Here is a 25,957-nt window from a genome sequence, read left to right as displayed (position 1 = left end):
TCCTTGAGAGGTGGCTGGGTCCTTCAGGAAGGCATGGGAAAGGGCCAAGGAGACGGTGGGGACGTCGTGCAGTGATAGCAGGAGAGGCGGGAGAGGCAGCGGGCCTCACTGGAAGCCTTCTGGCCCTTTGCGGGCGCCTTGCCAATGCACTTCACCCGCTTTCTCCTGCTCAAGACAACAGCCGCTCTGGGAGAGCACGGTTTTCATCCCGCCTCACAAAGGAGAGAACAGAGGCTCAGACTGGCCACATGGGGTGCTCGGGGTCTCTGAGTCGTTAAGGGACTGAGCTAGGACCGTAGCCTGGATGTGTACCAGGCAAACCCTGGGCAGCTTCCTCCAAGTCCCACAAACCTCTCCCTGGCTGCAGGAGATGGTCCAGTCCCCAGCTCCCCAGGGGGACACGCACCCTTGGGGCTTCCAGACTGGGGCACACACTGTGGGCTCCAGAGCCAGAGGGATCTGGATCAGACCAGGCCCGACTTCTCAGGCTCTACACTCAGATCTTCAGACAAAGAGGGATTTCCTTACCTTCCCACTTCCCCCAACTGGGAGAGCTTTGGTTCAAGGCCTTTCATTGACTTTCCTGACAGAGAGCTAATCAGGGAAGATTGGGAAGTCTATGCGTCTAGTCCCTGAATGATTTGGTGCGGGGGTGGGGGGGGGGGGGGGATTGCCCTTTTTCCATATCAACTTTTGTCAATTTCAGAGGCCACTTAAGAGAAAATGTTGATATCAGTGTGAGGTCACATTACGAGACATCTGTACCTGGAACAGAAAATGAGCTCATCTGTCACATCTACTTTGTTTCTTTTTATGCCCCAGAACCAATTCCAAAGTAACAGCATTCTGAACAGGAAGGTGACTTGGCCAAGGTCACGACGGAGTCAATGGGTCTGGGAGTCTCAGTCATTTCCTGTTCCCACCACCTGAAGTTCCTTCCCTCCATGCCTCCTTCCTCCCTCTATTTCTTCCATAAATCCTGAGCAACATCTATATGTTAGCCACTTTGCTGGGAATGCAGGTGTGGTTCCTGCTCCTGTGACAATGACAGTCCAAGTGCCCTTACTCTCAGTGGCCTCCTGACCAAATGCGCCAAGAAGGAAGTATATTTGAGTGCTGCTGGCTCTCTGCTCATTCAATGCAAAATACCCCTTGGCCCCCAGACTTTCAGAGAACCACAATCTCAGCATGTCCTCTGCATGTCCCTGAGAAAAGAAGAGCCTTCCCCCCAAATAATATAAAAACAGAGAAGGAGACAAACCGTAAGAGACTCAAATAGAGAACGATCTGAGGGTTGCCAGAGGGGTTTTGGGTGGGGGAAGGGGCGAAAGGGGCAAGGGACATTAAGGAGGACACTTGTTGGGATGAGCACTGGGTCTTATACGTAGGGGATGGATCACTGGAATCTACCTCTGAAATCCTTATTGCACTACATGTTAATTAACTTGGATGTAGAGAAAAAAAGAAAAAAAAAAATAGTAGAGCCTTCCCTGACCACAACAGGATGACTCAAAGGCCCTGTGCAAGGGGTAAAGGGAATTCCATAAGGTTCAGTTGACGCCGTCATCATCGTTACTGTCATTGTTACTATTCCTGCTCTCACACCTACTCCTGCCATTTCTATCACAAGGAGAGACTGGAGAGATCCCCCCGAACAGTGAGACAGAAGCCCGGAACGTTCCCTGCCACATCACCTCCCTATAGTCCGTTCACTACGGACATCTCTAAACCCAGTTATTCCAGCGCACTATCCCAGGTTTCTCTGTAATGTGACTAATCAACCTTATCGATCTGTTTCCCCCAATGACATTTCCTTAGAGTGTGACACATCCCATCAACATTTGCACTGGTCCAAGAATCAATAAGCCTGGTGATGTCCAGGAAATGAGAGGGTGAGACAGAAAGAAAGGGAATGTGTTGCATTTGGATAAAGTCTCTTGGGGTGTATTAGATCGTGTGGTGGCCACCCGGGGAAAGAGAAGGGCAACTTCCCAATAAAGCAATGCTTATCTGATTTCCGCTATAATTATGTAAGCAGGCAAGGAAGTTAATATGTTCCGTAGGGCCAGCACATCGCCCAGATTCATAATCATAAAAGAGGCTTTGTGGAGATACATAACGAACCCCTATCGGTGCCCAATTAGCGATCTCTGTTTTCTCCCTCTTCAGCCTCTGGAGTTTCAGATTTAGACAAAGGAACACCATGGCCTAGTTGTTGAAGCACTCACAAAACACTCTGTCCATTTTACAAAAAGGATTTGGGATTTTGTAGTTTCCCTTAGACAAGTGGCTGTTTATAGTATATTATCCTTGATGAGAGAGGAAAGGAAGGAGAGGACGAACAAATAACAAGAACAACAGAAATAGAGAGCTCAGCTCTTTCAAGTTCAACTGGAAAGGAAGACGGACGGAGCCACTCTGGAATTAAACCATAGCTGAACAGGATAAAAAGATTTTGATTTAAAAAATCTAATCACATAAGGACACTTGAGTGGCTCAGTCGGTTGATGGTCCAAGTCCCGGTTTCGGCTCAGGTCATGATGTCACAACTCGTGGGTTTGAGCCCCGTGTCGGGCTCTGTGCTAACAGCGCTGCACTTTCCTGGGATTCTCGCCCTCCCTCTCTCTCTGCTCCTCCCCCCACTCATGCTCTCACTCTCTTTCAAAATAAATCAACAAATAAATGTATAGAAAACCTAATCACACACTTTTCAGAGTATACCATCATTCCAAAGCCACTTGGTTTGTCTGGCTTTTCTGTGTTGGATCCTAAGACTTGTTACACCATTCTTGGGGCTCTTCCCAGTATGTTGGCTCAGTGCAAATGAACACTGGATCAGTGACCCTTTCTCTGCCTGTAAAGAAGGAGACCTGATTCTCCTCAATACACATGGTCGTATGAGGACCCAGTGAAATTTGAAGTGGGGCAGCACTTAGGAAAAACCCTCAAGATCTAGCCATGCAAGGGGAATCGTTTTGATTATTTGCAACCCAAGTGGCTGTCTTTCTTTCTTCCCATCCGTAGATATACTGACCGATGTACAAAGACTCTCCTTGTCTTGAAAGCTAAAGGTTATCTTTTTGGTAAGTTCTTTGCTTCCTCAATTCATTACCTGCCCCTCTTGACTACTCAGTGGACTGTTGGGGCAAAAGATGGGGCCAGAGAGCATTTGGTATCCGAGCATCAGGACCCCTGCTCCCCTCCACCATGAGTTGCTATGTCACTCCAAGTAAGTATTCCTTCTCTGGGCTACAATTTCCCCACTGATACAGTTGGGGTAATTTTGTTCAAGCGGATGTGGGTCATTTCTTCAATTCCAAATACCAACATTTCATTCATCAGTGAGGGTGGTATCAAGATTTACCCTTATCCTCCTTTTAAAGTACCACTTGCTGACACAGAAACAAAAGCGTCTTGTAGAGAAAAGGTCAGACACTGAATTGACAGGAAATCCCAGTCGGTCTTGTCATGGAGTAGGTCCAAGAACACCAGGAATATTGGCTTTGACCTAGGGCATTGGGCCAGATTCAGCACAGATGCCCTCCCAATGCCCTTTCTACACCCCCATCTGTTGGCTTAGGCGAGCATTCACTCATAGCATCTGATAGGAGAGGCGCCTGTAACAGAAATCTGACCATGGCAGTGAAAACAAATAGAATTTCTGTGTGTCTCAGCACCATAAACCCAGTGGTAGGCGGCTAGGGCCAGTATGAGTTCTCAGCGATGCCAGCAAGGACCCGGTCTCCTCTCTACTACGGCTCTGCTATTCCAGTGTGCTGACTCTTCTCCTTGGACAAGACAAGGTGGGGCCTCATCCTTTCAAGATGGCTGCCACACGCGCACTGTGGGCAAAGATTAGCAATCCTGGCCGGCAGACGGGGGGCAGAGCAGAACTGCAAATCATCTCCTCTTCTTCAGATTTTAGTCTTTCACCTGGGAGCGCAGCCCTTCCCAGGATTTCTACCAACATCTGACTGGTTAGGGCTGTGTATCCGGACCCCCTCCTAGCTTCACAGGAAGCTGGGAAACAAAACAGTTGATGTTCCTGCCCATACAAGAGAAGGCGAAGGAAAAGGTGGTTGGAAAGGTGCCTTGTGAGCCATCCTGTGGGATTTGTCCTTCCGAATTTCAGCAGACAGGGGCTGGCGGCCTCCGATGGCCTGCACCGTGGGCTGGGGACCCTGGGAGGTTTCAGGCAGGAGAGACACAAACAAACAAGTCAAACGCAAGGCACCGAGTGAGTTAGAAACGGGAAGGGCAGTGCAAACGTGGACACTGGGGACTGCCAGCGGGATCTGAGAATGGAACGGGCAGAGCTCAAGTCCCTAAGTGGGATCGGGAGGGAGAAAGAGCCACACTGAAGTCCCGCAGCTGGTGCCACACCAGACCAGGCGGCAAAGCCCCCAGCACTTACCCTGGGGTGCTGGCAATACCCAGGCATGGCACTGCCCAAGGCAGCTTTTTTAGGGCAGTCTTGAGAGCACTGATCTTTTATTTCTTCTAATCATAAAAGGAGAATGCAGTCTATAAAATGCTTTTTAAAATGCAGGGGAAAAAATGAAGAAGGAAATGAAAGTCACCTTGTCTCCAATGCTCCTATTTTGGTGTCTTCCCTTGGAGCTCTCATTTCACAGCACAAAATAGTTGTTTGCAGTTCCAGTGGTCACGGGTCAAAACCAAATGCCCCGAGAGTCCGGGGGGAGGACACACAAGCTCGCCGGTCCCCACAGTGTCGGCCCCCGGCGTCTCTTTCGCTTGCCAACACTTGCCAGCCTGCTGTGCCTCCTGCCCAGACGTCGGCTTGGTGAGGTGAGCCACAGACACACATCTGCGATCCCAGGGGAGGAGACCGTGGCCCAAAGGTCTTCCCAGAAGTGTCTGATCGGCCAGGCTTGGGACATATCCCTCAGGGGGAGCCTTGCAGGATCGCTGTGAACGAGGGGAACTACAGGTCATCATCCCCCCAAAAGAGTGCCAGACGCTCTTTAAAGTTAGGATGAAACTGAATACAAGGTACTGTTTGTGGCGTGAACAAATGAGTCAGTGAGGGAGTTCGGTTCACCCACTGAGCCGCCTCTGGTGAACTCATCACAAAACAGCAGTGTGTGTCTGTTACAGAATAAAGAAGGGAGCCCAGAGAACTGAAGTGATGGGACCCGACGATTTCTGAACCCATTCCCCCGGTTCATGCGGCTAACCATCGTCAAGATAAATTGACCTGCGAGGAACATAGACCAGAGCAGGGTGTGGAACAAACAGGGGGAGGAAATAGACACCTGTCGCCATTCATTTTCCTTATTGGTACCCGTGGTAGCAAGTGTGGACTGACTTCTCACCCACTTGGTCCAAGTGGGTGTAGAGTCCCTGTGAAGGCTTACGCAGCTGGCGGACCTCAGGTCCTGGGCTGGAATTCTTCTACAGAAGCCTGGCGTTTCGGCCCCTCTGCTCAGCTATCACAGGTGAAAGCATCTCTGTCTACTTAGGAGGCCTGCTCATGCATTTATTTCAAACCTGGGGTGCCTGGTGGCTCAGTTGGTTGAGCTCAGGTCATGATCTCATTAGTAGGTTGGAACCCCGCGTCGGGCTCTGTGCTGACAGCTCAGAGCCTGGAGCCTGCTTTGGATCCTGTGTCTCCCTCTCTCTCTGCTCCTCTCTCTCTCTCTCTCTCAAAAATAAATAAACATTAAACATTTTTTTGAAAATTATTTCAAATCTACTCGCTTTTCACTAGAGAAACAAAAGAGCTTCAAACTAAACAATTCAGAATCCCCTCCAGGAAAGGTCTGGACAGAAGATTCCCCACTAACAGAATTTTATCTTTAAATCGCCCAGAGTTTTTTTGGTTTTGTTTTTTTTTTTTTTTTAAGTAATGCATATTTTATAAAAATATAAGCAACGCGTGTTCATTGCAGAAGTTTTGGAAAATACATAAAGATATGGAAGAGGAAATAAATATCAGGTAAAACTTCCCCCTCCCGGAGACAACCACTATAACGTCTCATGTAACATCTCATTTGATCTCCTGTTTATTTTATTTTTTCCTAGGCATATGTCAACACATTTTAATTTTCTCTTCCTCAAATTCTTTCACGAGTGAATCAGACTTTTACTACCTCGTGTAAATACTCACCACCTCTCTTGAAATGTTTTATTATTCAGTCCTGCGAGGCACTGAGCACGTCCGGGAAACATCCTTTGATACATTGGTGCAGAGAGCTCTATAATTCCAAATGGAATTTTCTGTGCAGGGTCCATTATTATTTCATACGGCATTACAACTGAAAACATAAACTTTCCACAATTTTCCCCCCTTATTTAATGAGGAATTCCGGAAGGCGGACAGTGAAGAAAGGGAGTGCCCAACTTGGGCATTAACACAGGCGGGCAGACTCAGCCCAGCTTGTTCTGACCCTTCATTCCGACAGCACGGTGCACGGGGGTGTCAGAACTGGAAATGAGTGTGGAAATAAATGATCTACTTGGCTATATGGGGGAAATGAGGTCCTCGGGGGGTATGTGCAGAGCTCGCTTTAACACACATCTTGGCGTACTATAACTTCTGGTTTGTGCATCTATTTCTTGCATTAGACAGAGATCTTGGGAGCAAGACCCATACCTCATCAATCATGGGATCCCCAGGGCTTATACAATGCCAGGTACATAGATGCTGCCCAAGAAATATTTGCTGAACTCAACTCAGAGGTTGGAGGATTTGCATCAGGTAGTTGATACCCTGGAGGACTAAGGCGGGGGCTCGTGTGGTTCCGTGAATGTGTGATGGATGAATGAATGAAAAAAAAAAAATAGAGGAGAGGAAAAAAGGAAGGGGAGGAGGGAGAAGGAGAGAAAGAAGGGAAGGAAAACGTATCAGGCAATGTCCGTCTGCGGAAAGAGCGTGCAACATTGAGGTCAGAAGACCTGATTTATTCCTCAGCTCTTCATCCCCTACGTGTGACCCTTGAGCACCCGTTTTCTCTTTCCCTTTCTCAAGAATCCATGTCAGGGCCCCTGGCACAGAGCTGTACACACATCGCTAACGTGTGATGATCGTGTAATGATAACGTGTAATGTTACACGTGATAACGTGTAATGATCGGCTGAACGGCACATCGCAATGGGGGCTGAGGCCCAACCTCTTCTAAAAGGCTGGAGTGGAGAAGGTCTTGTCAACCCCATCCACCGGATTGACAGCCCTAGAGAATCAGAGCCCCACGTCAAGGAGCATAAGCTCATCAACCCCAAGGCAATCAGAGCGCGACCGCCTCCCTGGTCTTCTTCCTCCGGTCCACCCTCCATGAGGTCAACTGCCTCATACAAATCTCCAAATACAAATCTTGCCATGTTGATAGCCTTTAGAAACAAGAGAAGGTCCCCTTCATGAGGCACACAAGACCTTTTAGGAACAATCATTGTACCCTCTCCTGAGCCTCATCCCTAATCCTTCTCTCCTGCACTCCAAGAAAACTCAACTCTTCAAGGGCACAACCTCTAGTGTAATACCTAGGATGTCCCCGTGCACTTGACAGCCTGGCCAACTACTAAAATGACAGGCTCATTCTCCTTCAAAGGCTACAGAGTGGTCCCTACGATGCTCCATTCCTTCCAGACTCCATTGAAAAGGGCCCAACTCTATGGGGATTTTCCCAACTGTCGTCACCTCCAGATCCACTGAAAGAGTCAGGCGCAAAGCTTCTGTGACATTTATGTCACTGGGCTAATGCTGGTGTGTGTCTGTCTTACCCTCCCAGACTGTAATCTCGCTGAGGGCAAGGTCTGGGGTTTATCCCACTTTCCATCCACCATGCTGTGCGGGTGGCCCGACACGAAGAGTGGAGATGGCCGTGGTACCCCTTCCCTGAATAAACCTTGCTCCGGCATCTTTGGGTAGCATGGATTTATTAGCGGGTTCTCCAAACACAGGCACTTGGATTTTTAAGGCATTATTCAGTGTTAGGTTAAGCAATTCATATTATCTACCGCCTAGAGGCTCCTTTTACTTAGGGTTTTATAAAGACATCAAAAGGTGAGTTGAGATTGGATTAAAACTGTACAATAAATATAAATAAATAAATAAACCGTACAAAGCTAACTTGAATCCCATAGTATAGTCAGCATGTAATACCCTCTGAAATTTTATTTTTCTTAACTCAAATCTCTTCTCATTAGGGAGGTGGTAACACTGTCAGTCTGGTGAGCTAGAGAAATTGTCCAATCTCTCCTTTCTGGCTTCTCCTCTCTTTGCCTACCTGATTCCATGTTATTTGTTGTTGTTGTTCTTTTATACCTCCCAACGATATTCGAAGGGATAGTTGATCTCTCTGCACAGGGGTGATATATATGCTGCAGAGAAAGCTGATTCCATCTATTCACAATGGCTCACTGTTTAGAAATTGAAGTGCAGCGTGTCCGTTCATCAAGCCACTCCACTTCTGGTTACTAGTAGTGTTCCTAATTGGCCACTGTACTAACCTGGGCAATGTTATAGCCCAAGGAAGAACATTCTTTTCCAACATCTGCAGTTTAAGGAAAGGGATAATGAGCTAGAGTCTGGGCATGGTGTGTGTAAAAAGCTTCTGAGGGTTCTGTGGGGAGATTTTTATAGATAATTGAAAAAGCAGTTGAAGATTCACTCCTTCATTCCCTCAATCATATAGTAAACATGTCTTGAGTACAAATGAGGTTTCAAAACCGAGCAGTCACCAGATATTTGGAGGAACAGGTTATCACTCTGCACTATAGATGGTGGTATGGAAGCGGAGACCTCTGTCCAGCTCTGTCCATGTGGGACCCCTCCTCACCCAAAGGAGAAAGACTGGGTTGACATCACTCTGGAAATGGATTCCGGGTCTGAGATTCACCAGGACCAGCCCATTCAGAGGCACCAGGAAGGGCTGTGAAGGAAAGAGGCATCCATTATGCATTCTCTGGGAACCTTTCTTTCTAGGGCATTCCCACCCTCATCTGGCAGAGCCTGGGGGACAGGCTGACAAGATGATGAATGTCAGACAGGAAAGAAATGGGTTCAAAAGCTGAGGGCTAATTGGCTTGGGATAAACTCTGACTGGAGGAGACCCAAGCAGAAGGCCATTGCCCTGTGGTGCGATAAGCCTGCGGAATGCGGAAAGCTTCTCACACCTCAGTCAGAGCCACAAGGGAGGTGATAATGGCCACCGCTATTGAGCGCTGAGTGTATGCTCTGCACTGTTTTCACATAAGCACCATTGAATCAATACAGCCACTACCCTTACTTTTAGAAGGATGTGTTAGTTAGGAATATGTTCTCAGACAAATCATAGAAAACTAGACTAAGAGTGGCTTTAAAAAATTGGAGGTTTTTCGTTGGGCACGAGAAGTCTGGAGGTAGAGAGTTCCCAGTGTTGGTTGGGCTCTTTGGCGATCATAGGAAAGATCAAAACTCCGCTAGTTGTTTTCTTTGCTATTTTTGCCAGCTGCTTCATGGTTGCAAAATGGCTGCTGTCAGTCCAGCTATCACATCCGTTACCAAAGCACTTCTATCTAAAAGGGAGGTTAGAACAAGAGGAATATCACATCACTGGGCAGAGCCGATGCTCTCCTCTCAGCCTCCTTGGCTTTGAAGTCTCTCTCCTTCACCTGTTACCTGAGCGATCAGGGTCACAAAATAACTTCTCCAGGGGCGCCTGGGGGGCTCAGTCGGTTAAGCGACCGACTTCAGATCAGGTCACGATCTGGCGGTCCGTGAGTTCGAGCCCCGCGTCGGGCTCTGCGCTGACCGCTCGGAGCCTGGAGCCCGCTTCGGATTCTGGGTCTCCCTCTCTCTCTGCGCCTCCCCCGCTCATGCTCTGTCTCTCTCTCCTTCATAAATAAATAAGCACTTAAAAAATTAAAAAAAAACACACAAAACTTCTCCGCATCATGGTCTTCTCATCTGCGAAATGGGGTAATGACCATACCACGCTCACGGGTGTTTTGCAGATTGAAGGAGCCGGTGCATGCCAAGGGCCTGCCCGTTACCACCACGTCAAAGAAGGGTGTTCCATAAACGCTGGCTGCTACCACTGTGGGCCGATGACTCACAAACCCCCAGCCTCCGGCCTGACCTGAGTGCCGGACGCATTGAGTTCACCTCTCCCTCCAGAGTTTCACCCGGCTGCACAGATCCTGGAAGGAAAGAGAAAAGATGACGACAGGCCAGCACCTCCGGCCTTTCCCTCTTTTCTCCCCACCGCCCGGGGCCGAACCAGCGTCAAGCCCTCACTTCTAATCCTCACCAGCCTAGAGTCCTCCCCCTAGCCCAGCGCTTCTCAAACGCTAACGCGCCTGCCAGTCACCGGGGGATCTTGCTACCTCGCGGAGCCTGACGCTCCCCCCACCCCCCCCCCCCCAACCCCAGGCCTGGAGATTCTGAATGGTTAGCAAGCTCCAGGTGAGGTTGCTTCTGCTGGTCTGCGACCCTCACTTCGCAGAGCCAGGCTGCATTGTGGGCAAATCTCCGTGCTCTCCGGAACCCCAGTGCTCCCGACATCGCCACGGCTGCAGCCGCATCGCCACGGCCCAGAGGTGGCGACAATGGCACGTGGCGCTTCTCACCACTCCCGGGCACTGTCCTGATGCTTGCAGAGTTGTGAACTCGTTCAGTCTCTGCGCTAATTCCTTCCAGTGTGGGGATGGAGGAAACTGAAGCTCGAAATGTCACGACGGGTATTTCAGCCGATGACGAACGCGGCCGGGGTTCAAACCTCAGTCTCCACAGCCAGGGGACACTGGATGTGCCGTGTGAAGTCAGTCCCAGGTCTCACGGGGCAGACGATTTGAGTGCCTGGTGTCAGACCTCCCCTGACGCGTGTCTGATCGCAGCCACAGCTGCGGTGGCCGATGGTGGAACAACAACCACCGAACTCAAGAGAGCTGCTGTATTTCCTCTTGTCTGTGCAGGGTCCAAAACTGGGTGTGGGTGTGGAGGATGCGTCCCTGGAGTGACCCTCCATCCGTGCGTCAGTGCACCGACCTTCCGTTCTCAGAGGGGCACCTCTGGAAAGCATTCTGGACACATCTCAGGGGGTCCGGCAAAACCAAAGCCTCCTCCATGGCAGACCCTCCTGGGTGCCTCCTGTTCCCTCTGTCCCCTTTTCTGTTCTATCCCTCTTGCTTCCTGAAGCCAGCTCTAAAATGAACTCTTGGCACCCAGGGCTTCCCTCAGTCACTGCGTCTGGGGACTGTCACAGCGCCCAAATGGGTGCGGTGAGTGGGAACAGGGTTTTAGCTAGAAGAAGGAGGAAGAAAGAGGAATCCGCTGTCCAGGGGACCTGTGCTGCGTCAGGAACAATCACGCAGGCCAGCTCATTGAATTCCAGATAGCTTCGGGCTAAATTTAACATCCCCATTTTATAGGGGAGGAAATTGAGGCCCCAAGGGCTGGAATGCCTCATTCAGGTTGCAGATGGCTGATGATTCGGACAGGACTCAAACCGCCCTCTGCCTGACTCCGCACCCCACGTTCTCTCCCCTACACCACATCGACCAGAACGTTCCATCAGGAGATTCACAGTTCATTGTAATGATGAGGCCATAGGAATGGGCATTTATTTATCTCTCTGCCCTCCTCAGCGGGAGTACAGTGATAATATTTGGACAGTTTAGAATAAACGTCACCACACATCTCTCAGCTATGACTTTGCCCATTTCTAAAGACAGGGATGAGTCCCTCACCAAATATTTGCACAACTTATTTGATTTTTGCTGACTTGTGAACATACATCTCCTAAGGACACATGTAAGGCTTCCTTTTGTTTACTTTTTGGGCTCATCCCACAAATAAATCTAGGGCAGGGGCCACTGAGGCATGGCTGAGAGCCGAGCGGCCCGCACGCTGCCCTGGGAGGGCTGTGTGACCTGAGCCTGAGGGTCTGAGGGAGGCCTGGTTGTGCTTTCTTTCTTGTGCAGCCTCGTCCTCCTGGTGACAGACAACCCCACAGTCCCCAAGGGAAGGAAAACAACAAAAGTAAGACAAAGCTAGAAAAAAAGGGGGGGAGGGGCCCCTGGGTGGCTGAGTCAATTAAGAGTCAAACTCTTGGGGCACATGGGTGGCTCAGTCGGTTAAGCATCCGACTTCGGCTCAGGTCCTGATCTCATGGTTCACAGGTTCGGGCCCCGCAGCGGGCTGTGTGTTGACAGCTCGCAGCCTGGAGCCTGCTTCAGATTCTGTGTCTCCCTCTCTCTCTCTGCCCCTTCCCTGCTCATGCTCTGTCTCTCTCTCTCTTAAAAATAATTAAACATTAAAAAAAATTTTTTTTTTTTTAAAAGAGGCTGATTCTTGACTTTGACTCAGGTCATGATCTCTTGGTTCATGAGTTTGAGCCCCACATCAGGCTCCGTGCTGATAGCTTGGAGCCTGCTTTGGATCCTCTGTCCCCCCGCCCCTGCCCTTCCACCTTTGTGTACTCTTGCTGTGTCTCTGTCTCTCTCTCAAAAATAAATAAACATTAATTTTTTTTTTTATTTCTTCAAGAGTAGAATCAGTCTTAAAATCCCAGGTGTCTCAGATTGATTCAGATACCGTATGAAAGAAACAATGTCCAGGACAACTGGGTGAGCCTAGAGCCCCCATCCTAGAGCTTCTGAGCTGGTGGATAACTGACTTTAAAACCCGATACGGTGTTTTATAGCTCACCTGATAAAATTCCTATAAAAGTCTGTTGGGAAACACACGATAAGAAGGAGTAAACACTCAGCAAGGGCTCAGGCTGCAGGAAGGCAGCAAGATGGGCTTTCTGGTGGAATCCTGAGGTCAGAGGCTTGGCCGGCAGTCAGACCAGGACTCGGGTGAGGCAGAGGGAGAGGTCTACGCTACAAAGGGTGAGGGGAGTGCGAGCGCACGGCCACATCTGAGTTTGGGAGCGTCCTTAAACTTGGCGCCCAGGGCCCTCTGCTGCCTCAGTCTTGTCCCAGCTCCGGTTATCATATGACCTTTTCGGGACCCACCGTCTGCGGGCCTTAGGCAGCTCCTTCTGGACCTCAACTTCCCGACCTGTATAATGGGGAGGTGAGCCTCTACATAACGCCAAAGGTCCCTATTTAACACCACTGATGCGATTCTGCGTATTCCGTCTCTGCCTCTAGACAGGAGGCTCCGGGGAGTCCGACCGGTGCTGGCTCACCCCTCTGCCTCTGCCGTAATGAACCCTTAGTGGGGCCCAGTAGGTACGACTTCTGCCTTCTGCCGAGCAATCGCAGCAATGACCGGACGGCTTTGTTTCCTTTAGTGCTGCCAAGCGCTAGCCCCAAGCTGGCTTCAGAACCCAAGAGACCTGAGCTCAAATGTCAGCTCCACACTGACCAGACGAAAACTTGAGATAAATTACTAAATTTCTCCGTGTGCTTCAATTTCCTCCTCTGCAAAGTGGGGGAAATACTGGACCCTACCTACGCAGACGAGAGCCTCACAGAGGACAGCGGTCCTTCTAGAAAGATCACTCTCCTAAGTAGCCCCAGCGGAAGTTCCGGAGACAGACCCCGTTGGTCTGCTTGGGTCAGGTGTTCATCCTTGGGCCCATCCTGTGGCTGAAGAAACAGAGTGTCCAGCATGATGAGGACTTCGTGCTGACTTCTAGACCCCACTTAGCCCACAGGAGCGGGGAGTGGGGGAGGTCCTCAAAGAAATTAGAGCTACGGCTCACAGATGAAGGACGAATATGGGTCATCAGGAAACATCCACTCTGTGGAGGGTGCATTCAGCCACAGCATTTCAGCTTCGCGGCATTAGTTATCTATCGCTGTGCAATGAGGTTACCCCAAACTGACCGGCTCAAGGCAGCACACGCGTATTATTTCCCAGTATCTGTGGATCCTGAGTCTGGACACGGGTTATCTGGACCCTCTGTGAACCAGGTGTCGGTCAGGACTGTGTTCTCATCTGCAGACTGAACTGGGGAAAGACTCGCTTCCAAGCTCACATGGTTTTGGACAGCGTTAAGCTCCTCACGGCTGAGGGACACAGCCCTGTTCCTTGCTGGCTGTCAGCTGGAACCTGAGACCATCGTCAGTTGCCCTCAGTTCCTTGTCTCGTGGACCCCCACACAGCTGCTGGCTCGTCAAGCGAGAGGGGGACAGGAGCTGTAACATTCTGTAATGTAGTCACGTGCATCCTGTCACCTTTGCCGTACCCTATCATTTGAAGCAGCTCGTAGGTCCTGGCCCCCCTGGGGAACGAACACCAGCAGGTGGGAATCATGGGGGCCACTCTAGAATCTGCCCGCCATATTGGCCAGTCACTGCGTCAGACTACATGAGCAACGAGCGCAAAATTGAGCTTCCAGATTATCAAGAGTTTGGATTAGGTGTTCAGACAAGATCTGAACCAAATCTGTATAAAACTGCCAGGTCTTTATCTATCACTTCCTAGCTCTTTGACCTTGAACAAGTTACCCAGTGTGTCTGAGGTTCAGTTTCCGCATCTGTAAACTGAGCGGGAGTAGAGGTACTTTGTTATGTCGTAAGGTGTAAATGAGTGAATACGTGAAAATGCTTTCATTAGTCCTAGCGTGGATTTAGTGCTTAAGAAGTATTAGCATTCACACACACACACACACACACACACACACACACACACACACAATACACATGTGCTCTGAACCATGTGCTGTATTTTGCTTATGTCAAAACCGTTCAATTTGAATGCCCTGCTTTACAGTTGGGGACACACACCCCCGAAGCATCCGTGTGACCCGCCAGAACTCTCAGAGCTAGTGAGTGGCTGAAGTAGGTTGGAGAACCTTCCAGACGTCCCCACAACTAGAATGTTCCTGAGTGATCACCTAAGCCTCGGCCCTCTGCCCCCAGCCTGCTTTCATGAGGTCTCCTGTGGGAAGGAAGACAGTGGCCAGGAGGATAAGACTACTTGCTTTGATTTGCTTTACAATTTGGGCTTCTGCATAGTTTTTTGTTTTGGGAGGAAGGGGTTCAGCAGCTGGAAAGGTTTAAGCAAACAAACAAATGATTAAAGGAATAAACACATAGGTGCAGAGCTACTGGCCTCTCCTATCCTTCTCGCCTCACAGAAGAGGAGATCGAGGCTCGGGGAAGAGACAAGCTGGCCTGGGTCTCGGTGCTGCTTGACGCGTGATATCAGGCACAGCACCCGGATCCCGGGCTCCCAGCTGCCATCCCTCGAAGTCCCACCCAGCCTCTCTGCCCATGAACTCCCATGGACAATTTTACCCCGAGTTTGAGTTGGAGAAGTGAAGCCATTTTTAAAACACCCAGTTGACTGGGCTCGCTGTCTCCCTGTCCGAAACAACCACGAACACCACTGGAAATACCAAACTAATGACGCCTCAAGCGGGCATAACTTGAGGAATGGATGTGTGTCATGTTCATCGTGGACTGCATTACTAAGCAGCGGAATGCTAATAAAATGCATGCAATAAATTGCATTTTAAAAGCATCATGGGAGACGGAGATGGCTCTTTTAAGAAACCCTATAAGGAATAGTTTGATAGAGTAAGAAGGAAAAAAAAGCCTTTAACAATGGAATAAAAATCACTCATTTGAGTCTTATAAATCTAGACTGTGGTATATGGGGCTTCCTTCGAGCCTATTGCGTTTTATGTATGTAGCATATGCTTGAACACTCACAGATAAATCAGCTGGGTAAGTATGGCTGGAAAGCAGCGATCAGTTTCCTCTTCCCTAGGTGCTCCCCGTTCCTGCCCCCAAAACATCTACTTCCACCCCGGAAATATCCAAGTGAGAGAGGCCAGGGAGGTTTTGAGAAAGGAGACCAGATCGGCTGGCAGGAGACCTCAATTCTAGCGCTTGGATTTTTAAGCAGTTCAACCTGTCCTTTCTCTTAGCCTCCATTTCTTCATCTATCACATGGAAATACTATTTGCTCAGCTGAATTTAGAAGGCAATGCTGAGGATTGAAACAGATGGCAAATGCAAAAGTCTTGATCAAAAGACAACGAGCCGGGGGCGCCTGGATGGCTCAGTCAGTTAAGCATCCAGCTCTCGGTGTCGGCTCGGGTCACGATCTCACGGATCGTGGGATCGAGCCCCGCGTCGGGCTCCGTGCTGACAGCACCGAGCCTGCTTGGGATTCTCTCTCTCCCTCTCTCTCTCTGCCTTTCTCCTGTTCATGCTCTCTCTCTCTCTCTCTCTCTGCCCCCCCACTCATGCATGCTCTCACTTTCTCTCAAAATAAATAAATAAACTTTTAAAAAAAGGCAATGAGGCAACATGAGCGATGAGACCACCCTCTTGACCCTCATCCCAGGCACAGCCATCATCACATCTTGCAGATTGCACTTGAACGAATCTTCTCTCCCTTCCCCGTGCCATGGTCTGACGAGGGCCTACCCCGCCTTTCACCGGTACTATTCAAACAGGCTCCTCCCTTGTGTCCCAGCATCAAGGTGGCCCCGCCTCCAACCCATTGTAGTTAGCGCTTTTTTTAATGCAACTCTGAATGACTCCCCTTTGTTCACAAGGAAGAAAACCACTCAGTTCCTGCATCAAAGCCCAGCAGAGCCTTCAGGGCTCAGCCCGCCCATGTCTCCACCCTTCTGTGTCATACTTCACACAGCAGCCATACTCAACTTCTCGGGTTCACCACACACGAGATGCTATTCTCCACCTCCAGGCATTTTCCCGCGCTGTTTTCTCTGCCTGTGGCCACTGGTGCTTGTAGGCATCAGCCAAGGAGAGTGAAGTTACTCCACAGTAACAAGCATCCCCTAGATCCCGTTCCGCACGTTCAACGTTGTCTCGGGAGGAGAGGTGGGGAACGTCCGCTCGCTGTCATTAGTCTGCAAGCCAGGCTGTCAGAGGCCTCATCTCAGCTTGTGCCCCTGTGACCACAGCAGCAGGGGGCAGAGAACGTGGCAAACTGCGATTGCCTTTTGACACTTTTCCATTCAGCTCTTATCTCATAGGCCAGAGCAAGTCAAGGGGCTGGGAATGCCATGTCCTCGCCCAGAGAGCAGCCAGCCAGCAATCTTTGAATGAACAGCTATAATATTTTCCACACCTTCGTTATCGCTGTCTGCCTGGTAAACAGATGTGTATCTTTAGGCTCCTCTTAACTGCCTTCTCCTCCAGGAAGCCTTCCTTATTCACACTTCCATCATGGACAGCACTGGACTTGCTCTGGTTTGTTCAGTTTCTTTCTCCTTCAGGGCACTCCTCCAGGGCAAGCACCACGTCCCTAAAGGCCCCAGCACAGAGTCTGGAGAGAGGAAGGAGCCAAGTGTCTCCAAATCAAAGGAACGAATGTTTAGGTAAGTGGTTCCCCAACTGGATTGCCGGGCCCGTGTACCCCAAAGTCTCCTGGGTGGGATGGGGATGGAGGGAGACGTGTGAGAGCTTCTAAGGGATCTGGAGCCAGCCGAGCTTCCCCTCCTCTGTCTGGCAACTCCAAAGACAACCATGGGGGAGGGGGAGAGGGAAAAAAAAAGTTAGAGAGGGAGGGAGCCAAACCATAAGAGACTCTTAAAAACTGAGAACAAACTGAGGGTTGACAGGGAGTGGGAGGGAGGGGAAAGTGGGTCCTGACCCTGCTTAGTTACTTCCCAGCTGTCAATTTTTATCTTTTGTGCTTGCCCAAGGTCTTCTCTACACCCTCTCTACCCCCTTGACCGTTCCCTCCCAGGTAAACCCTGCCTTCCCTGTAAGAATTTTTATAAAATAAAATAACTGCACTTCCCAGCCTCCCTCACGACACTGGAGAAGTGGACGAGACTAGACTCCAATTTACCGACGGACGAAAGAGCACAAGGCAGAGAAAGGACGCGCCCCAGGTCAAACCACTGGCCCACAAGGGAGGGAGTTGGGGTCCGACCCCAAACCTCCGTGACCCGCAGCCCGGGCCACACTGGACGCTGGTCAAAGGGAAGGCTGACACAGGCCTTGCAGAACAGGCTCCGGGCCCCCAGTTACCACGATGCCTTGAGGCCATGCCTGACCCTGCTCCCCGCATCTGCCCTGGTTAACCCTCGAGGCCCTGGGCTCAGCCCCCTGGACTGGAGCTACCAAGCTGACCCCTCGGCCCTACTCCTCACAGAAGACCAGGCTTTGTCTCCACGGGACAATTAGCAGCTACCGTGGGCAGCAGGCAGGATCAAAATGAGAGGCCAGGACGAACCCCAGTTCCTGCTGTGTGACTAGCTAAGGGATCACTGGCTACACAGAGCCTCAATGTCCTCTTTGGGAAAAAAAAAAAGTTAACACTACTTTGGCTTGGCTTAAGGATTCAATGAGTTCATGTACAGAAAACACCAGGTCAGGGCGCCTGGGTGGCTCAGTCGGTTACGCATCCGACTTCGGCTCAGGTCATGATCTCGCGGTTCGTGGGTTCGAGCCCCGTGCCGGGCTCTGGGCTGACAGCTCGGAGCCTGGAGCCCGCGTCGGGTTCTGTGTCTCCCTCTCTCTGTGCCCTTCCCCTGCCCTCTCTCTCTCCTCCTCTCTCCCTCAAAAATAATAAATAAACGTGAAAAAATTAAAAAAGAAAATACTAGGTCAGTATCTGGCATGCATAGGAGCTTAATACATGAGAGTGCCATACGCCTTCACTATAACGTGCTGTCGCTCTGTCCTTGGGGGCAGGGATGGTTGAGAAGAGCGCTCCTCAGTGGGGTCCACGGGCTGCCACCAACCCCCAAACTCCATTTCCCATCTGCAATAAGATAAGGGGCTTGCACCAGACACAGACCCCCTAGTCCTCGGCCTGCCCTGCCCCAGGTCCTTCCCGGGCACAGCCGGGATGCATGCAGGAGGTGCTTAGCGCTGCCTGAGGGTTCTCCTCAGAATTCAGACCTGAAGGAAGCGATGGAGATACAGCACGTCCAGGCGGGGCCGAGGGCATTTCCTCTGCCTGTTGCCCAGCGGTGGGGGAGGGATCTGGGCGCCTGGCCCTTCCGCTGACCTTGATTTCCCTCTGGCTCTGTCTCCTCCACAGCATCTGGCTTCCATCACTGGACAGATGATATTGGGCCCCAGGCTCCTCGACCTCCCAAGGACCCTGAGCATCAATCGGACTTATCAGAATTGCTTATTCCGGCCCGAGTAACGTGCCAAGGAAGATGGGGAAGCAGCCTGGACCCAGTGGGAGGTCAGAGATCAAAGTGAGGACGTGGAACCCTGCCCGGGCCGGGTCCAGCCAGCACCAAGAACTTGGGCCGTCTCAGGCCAGCTCAGCTGTCCCGAAATCCTCCGAAACCTCCTGCCGCCTCCTGCCTCCTCATCCCAGGCTCCTTGCAAGGGCTGAGCCAGCGCTGAGCAAGTCAGATTTGCAACCTTCTTGAAAACAGAAAAGCCCTCAATAAGAGGCAGTTGTTTTCATCATTAGCATTATTATAAAAGAACGGGTGAGCTTGCCTCAGTGCTCAGAATGATCTCTCCAGATCCACACCAGCCTTTCCACTATTTTCTGGAAGGACGAAGAGAAGGGCACGAGCCACTCACTCTGGACTCAGATGTGGAGCTCCAGCTTTAAAGCCCCACCTGCCGAACCCTCTTAGTCGCCGGAAACTGCACCTTGGTGTCCTGAACGTACAGAGGAAGATGATCAAATCCCACAGAGCCCGCAGAAGTCAGGGCCTTGCCAGTGTCTCAGAGCTTCCACATGGCTGAGCTGAACTCAAAGCCAACTTGGGGTAGCCGCCATTTTGTGTCATTCCAAAGCCCAGCACTGGGTTCAGAACACCACACTGTGTGCACAGAGTAGGTGCTCAAACCCAAGTCCCTCAGGAAAAACCTGAATCTGACCACAAATGAACTCAGGAGGCAGATATGTAGTGATACAGGACACCCGAGGAGGGGACCCCAGAGATGCCGTTGCCATACTTGAACTTAACCCAGAGCCCTTGTCCCCAGATGCCCACCACAGTCTCGGGGGAAACCAGCTCCCAGAAGCCACCCACAGCCAGCACCAAAGATGCACTTTAGAATCCAGGGGGCTGAGTTTTAGTTTTAACAGCTTGACCAAGACATAATTTTCACACCATATACTTCACCCAGGAAAACTATGCGACGCGGCAGGTTTTAACGTATTCGGAGCTGTGCAGTCATCACCACGATCAGTTTTAAGAACATTTTTGCCACCCCTAAAAGCACTGGTATGCTTGAGCTATCACTCCACCCCCACCCACCCATCTCTCCCCACCTCAGGGAACGGATAATCTACTTTCATCCCTATTTATTTGCCCATTCTGGACACTTCGTAAAAATGGCCTCATACGGTACGTGGTCCATCGTGACTGGCTCCTTCCACTCCGAGTCACGTCTTCATGATTCTTCCTTGGGTGCACACGCCATGCACACAGTTGTAGCGGGCATCAGCACCTCATCCCTCTTCATGTCCTGATAATATTCCACAGCACGGATGTGCCACATTTTATGCATCCATCATCAGCCGATGGACATTTCAGTTACTCTTACATTTTGACTATTACGAAGAATGCTGTTAGGAACACTCAAGAACAAGTCTTTGTGTGGATATTTATTTCATTTCTCCTGGGTGTACATCTAGGAGTGGAATCGCTGAGTCACGTGTGACTCTGTTTCACCTTTCGCAGAACTGCCACACCGTTTTCCACGGTGGCTGCGCACACCGGCTGTGTGTGACCCCGTCCATTTCTCCTTATCCTGGCCCACACCTGTTACTGTCTGTATTTTCTATCATAATAATCCAACTGGACGTGATGCAGTATCCTGTTGAGGGTTTGCTTTATTTTACCCTCATGATGAAAGATGTTGACTGTCTTTTCATGTGCTTCTTGGCCTTTGTATATCTCTTTTGGAGAAAAATCTGTTTGGATGATTTCCCCACTTCCAAAAGCGAGATGTCTTTTTATTGTCGACTTGTAAGAGTTCTTGATATATTCTAGATGCAAGTACTTTCTAAGATATATATGATTTGCAGATCTGTTCTCCCATCTCATAGGCTATCTTCACTTTCTTAATGACCTTCACCAAGCGCGAAAGTTTTTAATTTTGAAGAAGTCAAAGTGCTTTTGGTTTCCTATCTAAGAATGCTTTGCCTAGGGACACAAAAGCAAAAAATGAACTACTGGGACCTCATCAAGATAAAAAGCTTCTGCACAATGAAGGAAACAATCAGCAAAACTAAAAGGCAACTGACAGAATGGGAGAGGATATTTTCAAATGAAATACCAGATAAAGGGTTAGTATCCAAAACCTGTAAACAACTTATCAAACTCAACACCCAAAAAAACAAATAATTCGGTGAAGAAATGAGCCAAAGACATGAATAGACACTTTTCCAAAGAAGATATCCAGATAACTAGCAGATACATGAAAAGATGCTCAACATCACTCATCATGAGAGAAATACAAATCAAAACCATAATGAAATACCACCTCACACCTGTCAGAATGGCTAAAAGTAACAACTCAGGAAACAGCAGATGTTGGCAAAGATGCGGAGAAAGAGGATCTCTTTTGCACTGCTGGTGGGAATGCAAACTGGTGCGGCCACTCTGGAAAACAGTATGGAGGTTCCTCAAAAAATTAAAAATAGAACTACCCTATGACCCAACAATTGCACTACTAGGTATTTATCCAAAGGATACAGGAGTGCTGATTCAAAGGGGCACATGCGTCCCAATGTTATAGCAGCATTATTGACAATAGCCAAAGTATGGAAAGAGCCCAAATGTCCATCGACTGATGGATGGATAAAGAAAATGTGGTGTGTGCGTATATATATGGAACACACACGCACTTCATTATATATATATGAAATGAAATGAAATCTTGCCATTTGCAACAACATGGATGGAACTAGAGGGTATTATGCAAAATAAGTCAGAGAAAGACAAATAATCACATGATTTCACTCATATGTGGCATTAAGATACAAAACAGATGAACATAAGGGAAGGGAAGCAAAAATAATAGAAAAACAGAGAGGAAGACAAACCGTCAGAGACTCTTAAATACAGAAAAGAAACTGAGGGTTGCGGGCAGGGTGTTGTGTGGGGGGATGGGCTAAACGGGTGATGGGCATTAACAAGGGCATTTGTGGGGATGAGCACTGGGTGTCAAATGTACGTGATGAATCACTAAATTCTACTCCTGAAATCATTATTATACTATATGTTAACTAACTTGGATTTAAATTTTAAAAAAGGAAGGAAGGAAGGAAGGAAGGAAGGAAGGAAGGAAGGAAGGAAGGGACAGAGAGAGAGAAAGAGAGAGAGAGAAAGAGAGAGAAAGCAAGCAAGCAAGCAAGCTTTGCTTAAACTAAGGTCATGAAGATTTACTCCTATATTTCATTCTAAGACTTTTAGAGTTCCAACTCTTATATTTAAGTCTATCATCCACTTTGAGACAATTCTTATGTAGGATGTGAACAATGGGATACAACTTTCTACCTTTGCGTGTCGACATCCACTTGCCCCAGCATCTTTCATTGAAAAGAAAATTCTTTCCTCACCAAAGCATCTTAGAACACTTGTTGACAATCCTTTGACCAAAAATGTGAGGATTTAACTGTGGGCTCTCACTTCTATCCTTGTTTATCCTTGTACCAGAACCACTTTGTCTTAAATTCTACAGGTTTGTAGTGTTGAGGAATTAGACAAGCCCAGTAGGCTGAGGTGTCTCAAATGACTTGGGAGCCTCCAATGTGCAAACCAAAACCTATGGTACAGCCAGTACACTCAAGTCCAAGAAAATGAAACCAAAGAACAACTGATCGCAGTCCACTAGACGTTCCCAAATGCGGCAACTGCTCAAGCGATTGCCAGTCACATAACTTGCTTGCTCTCTTCCATGCCTTCTCTGTAAAAACCCTCCCCTAGCTCCTGTCCAACCACTTTCTGTGGGGTGCCCCACCCAATTGGAATTGATGTTTGTCCAAAGAAACTCTTGAAAATTTTAATGTGCCTCAGTTTATCTTTCAACGGCAGCAACCTTTGAAATTGAGAAATGTGAGTTATCTAACTTTGTTCTTTTTTTTTCTACTTTGTTTTTGCTGTGTTGGATCCCTTGAATTTCCATATCAATTTTACCATCAGCTTGTCAATGTCTGTAGCAAAGTCAGCTGGGATTGTGTTGAATGTATAGATTGATTTGAGGTGCGTTGCCATGTTAACAATATTAACTCTTCTGATCCTTGAATGTAGATTCTCTTCCCATATGTTTAGGTTTTCTTTGATTCCTTTCAACAATATTTTGTAGTTCTCGGAGTGTAAGTTTTGTACTGATTTTGTCAAATTTATTCCTAGGTAGTTTATCCTTTTTGATGCTATCGTACATGGAATTGCTTTCCTAATTTCATTTCTGGAATGTTCATGGCTAGTGTAGAGAAACGCAGGCTTCCCCCACTATCTGCAAGCAGAGTGTTCCAATGAAAACCTTCAGTAAGCCAAAATGGTGCAAAGCAAGGAAGCGATCACCATTAATTTATATGGAAAAACTTCGGAGCATCCCCAGACCCCAAAAACAACCCTCCTGGGCTTTTCTGATCGCTTAGGACCCATGTTGCTAAAGAATGCCCAAAGTAAATGGAGATGAAGCACCAATACAGACACAGGTCAAAACTCTGGGGCTTGATGCAGAAGTACTTAGTGTAGTTCCCGGGAACAGTGCTGGCTGGTGCTGCTCTCAGAGTTCGGGGTGCCCTGCCTCCATAGGGGCTTGCTGCTTTTTCCATAAAAGTGAAAATCCTCTTGAGCTTTCTTTCCGTTACCAAAATCCGTACCAATGTAGGTCTTTCATGAAAGCAAAGTGGTGTACTGTGAGCTTTTGAAAAGCGAGGGATACCTGTGCAATCAATCTTTTATATTAATCATACACTAGGCAAACCTGAAGCCATTTATTACTTCTTATAGTTTTTTAGTGGATTAATTAGGATTTTTATTTCCAAGTCATGTCATCTGCCAAAAGAGATGGTTTTCTATCTTTCTTTGCAATCTGAATCTTTTTCTTTTTTTTTTTTTTTCGCCTAATTATCCTTGCTAGAGCCTCCAATACTATGTTGAATAGAAATGGTACAAATAGGCACCCTTGTCTTGTTTCTGGTCGTGAGGGGAACACTTTCACCTTTCACCATTAAGTATGTTAGCTGTGGGTTTTTTTGTAGATGACAAAATTCTATTTCTGGTTTGTTGAGCGTTTTGATAATGAAGGGGTTTGGGCTTTTGTCAAATGCTTTTTCTGCATCTATTAAAGATGACTGCGTGGGTTTTGTCCATCAAATCGTCTCCAGATGTTGACAAATGTCCCCAGAGGGGCAGGGGGCAGAAATCAACCCCAACTGAGAACCAGTGTCTCCGAAGACAACGGTGAGAATTCAGTGTTAGGGCGCCCACTGCCTACTCCACCATCTGGGACATAATAGACACACAGTGGAAAGTGGGCTGTTTTGACGATTATCCTTCCCCGGGATGCTAGGCAGGGCCTGGAGGGAAGTGTGTGTTTAATCAGGAGCTGCCCAGATGCCTGAGGGGGCTCCTTTGGGCCTTCGGCTATAGAAGCCTCACTGCTAGCCCAGATGACTCCAGACCCTGGATGACTCCAGACCCAGTGGAGACAAGTGGATTCGACCACCCACTTTGGCTTTCCGTTAAGGCCAAATTCTGCCAGGTCCTCCCCAAGGCCTGGTAAGAAAAAACCGAGACGGGCACTGCATGTTTGTGAAGCCACTGCTGGCTCAGCAGCCCTTAGCTCTGGCCTGCCCTGGTGTTGGCTCAAAGGGGCTGGCTGATGGGCTCAACCCTGATGTTTGCAGTGTCCTTCACTGGGAAGGGCTGGACCCCCGAGCATGGCAGCAAGAAAGCTCGGAGGCGGAATTTATCCAAACCTTAGATGCCAGGTGCTTTAAATGCAGCATCGCTGGTCCTCAAAGCAACCTTCGGAGGGGCCATTTATGACCGTTTTATTGATAAAAAAAACAACTGAGGATCCTGGAGGCCAGGTGAGGCCATAACAATAAATGACAGTGTGGGTAGTTAGAACCAACAGTCTTAATCCAATGCCTATAACATAACCACCACTCAACCACGTTGAATCACATGCACACACACACACACCACACCATATACTATGTAGGCACCCACACCACACATCACATGCACACACAGACACACATCGCACCCCCCCCACACACACACATGCTGCATACATCACGTTCGCACATGCGCGCACACATCTGCCGCTTCCCGGAAGTCTCTAACTCACGTCTTCTTGAGAGGCAGACCGGACAGGGTGTCCAGGCATCTCATGTTTAAACGGTGGCATTTGCAGACCTCTGTGTTCACCTACAGGTGCTCCCCCTCTGAATCCCTGTGTCTGACTCCGAACGGGGGCGTCCTGGGCCAGGGGAGAAGAAGGGGGCTCAGTCGGTCTCTGAGCAGGGGAGGCGCGAGCCAGGAAGGGAGGGCAGCTGCATGCACAGGACAGAGATGTGAAAGGGCAAGTGGCCGTCCACTCACTCCTGCAGTCCTCTGCCTACATCGATATTCGTTGAACGCCCACCATACCCTGGGGGTGCAGAGTAAGAGAAGACAAAGCCTCTGCCCTCAGGGAGCTCTTGGGACGATGGGGACCCAGATGCCACAACTCAGCAGGAGACGATCTTCCAGGGTGACCGTGCGCCCGCGCTGTTCCAGCACGTGCCCAGCAGAGTCAGGGCTTTCCTCCCCACCAGCTCACGGGGCAGTGCCCGGGGCTCACGAGGCAGTGCCCGGGCACCTTGCGGTTGCACCTCGCCTCTGCCAGGGGCCCCCGGGCCCACACGCCAAGCCCCGCAGGCATCTGGTGGAAAGGGTCACAGTCGTGTGCCCGGTGCTTCCTTTCCAAGGCCTGGCACGCAGCAGGTAGCAGCCGCTGAAGCATTTCACGCGGGAAAGAGAACCGGTCGCAGCCGGAAAGGGGGCTCTGCCCACAGGGTGGAGGGTGGGTTACAAGAGTCCACACTCACACTGCCGGCAATGAGGCAGGCAGAGAAAGTGCTGCT

At 49.3% G+C, this 25,957-nt stretch overlaps 1 long non-coding RNA gene across 1 annotated transcript in view; it reads right to left on the bottom strand.

Annotated features, from left to right (window-relative positions):
• Positions 1 to 9,796: 9,796 nt before the first annotated feature.
• The window catches only part of LOC131494677 (uncharacterized), a 33,003-nt gene continuing 16,842 nt past the window's right edge, over positions 9,797 to 25,957 (bottom strand). The window contains exon 3 of the long non-coding RNA XR_009253544.1: positions 9,797 to 10,140. This is a non-coding gene — a long non-coding RNA (uncharacterized LOC131494677). The remainder of the gene's footprint in view (positions 10,141 to 25,957) is intronic.

Source organism: Neofelis nebulosa, chromosome 14, assembly GCF_028018385.1.
Source record: "Neofelis nebulosa isolate mNeoNeb1 chromosome 14, mNeoNeb1.pri, whole genome shotgun sequence".
NCBI lineage: Eukaryota > Metazoa > Chordata > Mammalia > Carnivora > Felidae > Neofelis > Neofelis nebulosa.
This window is presented reverse-complemented; position numbering and strand designations above follow the sequence as displayed.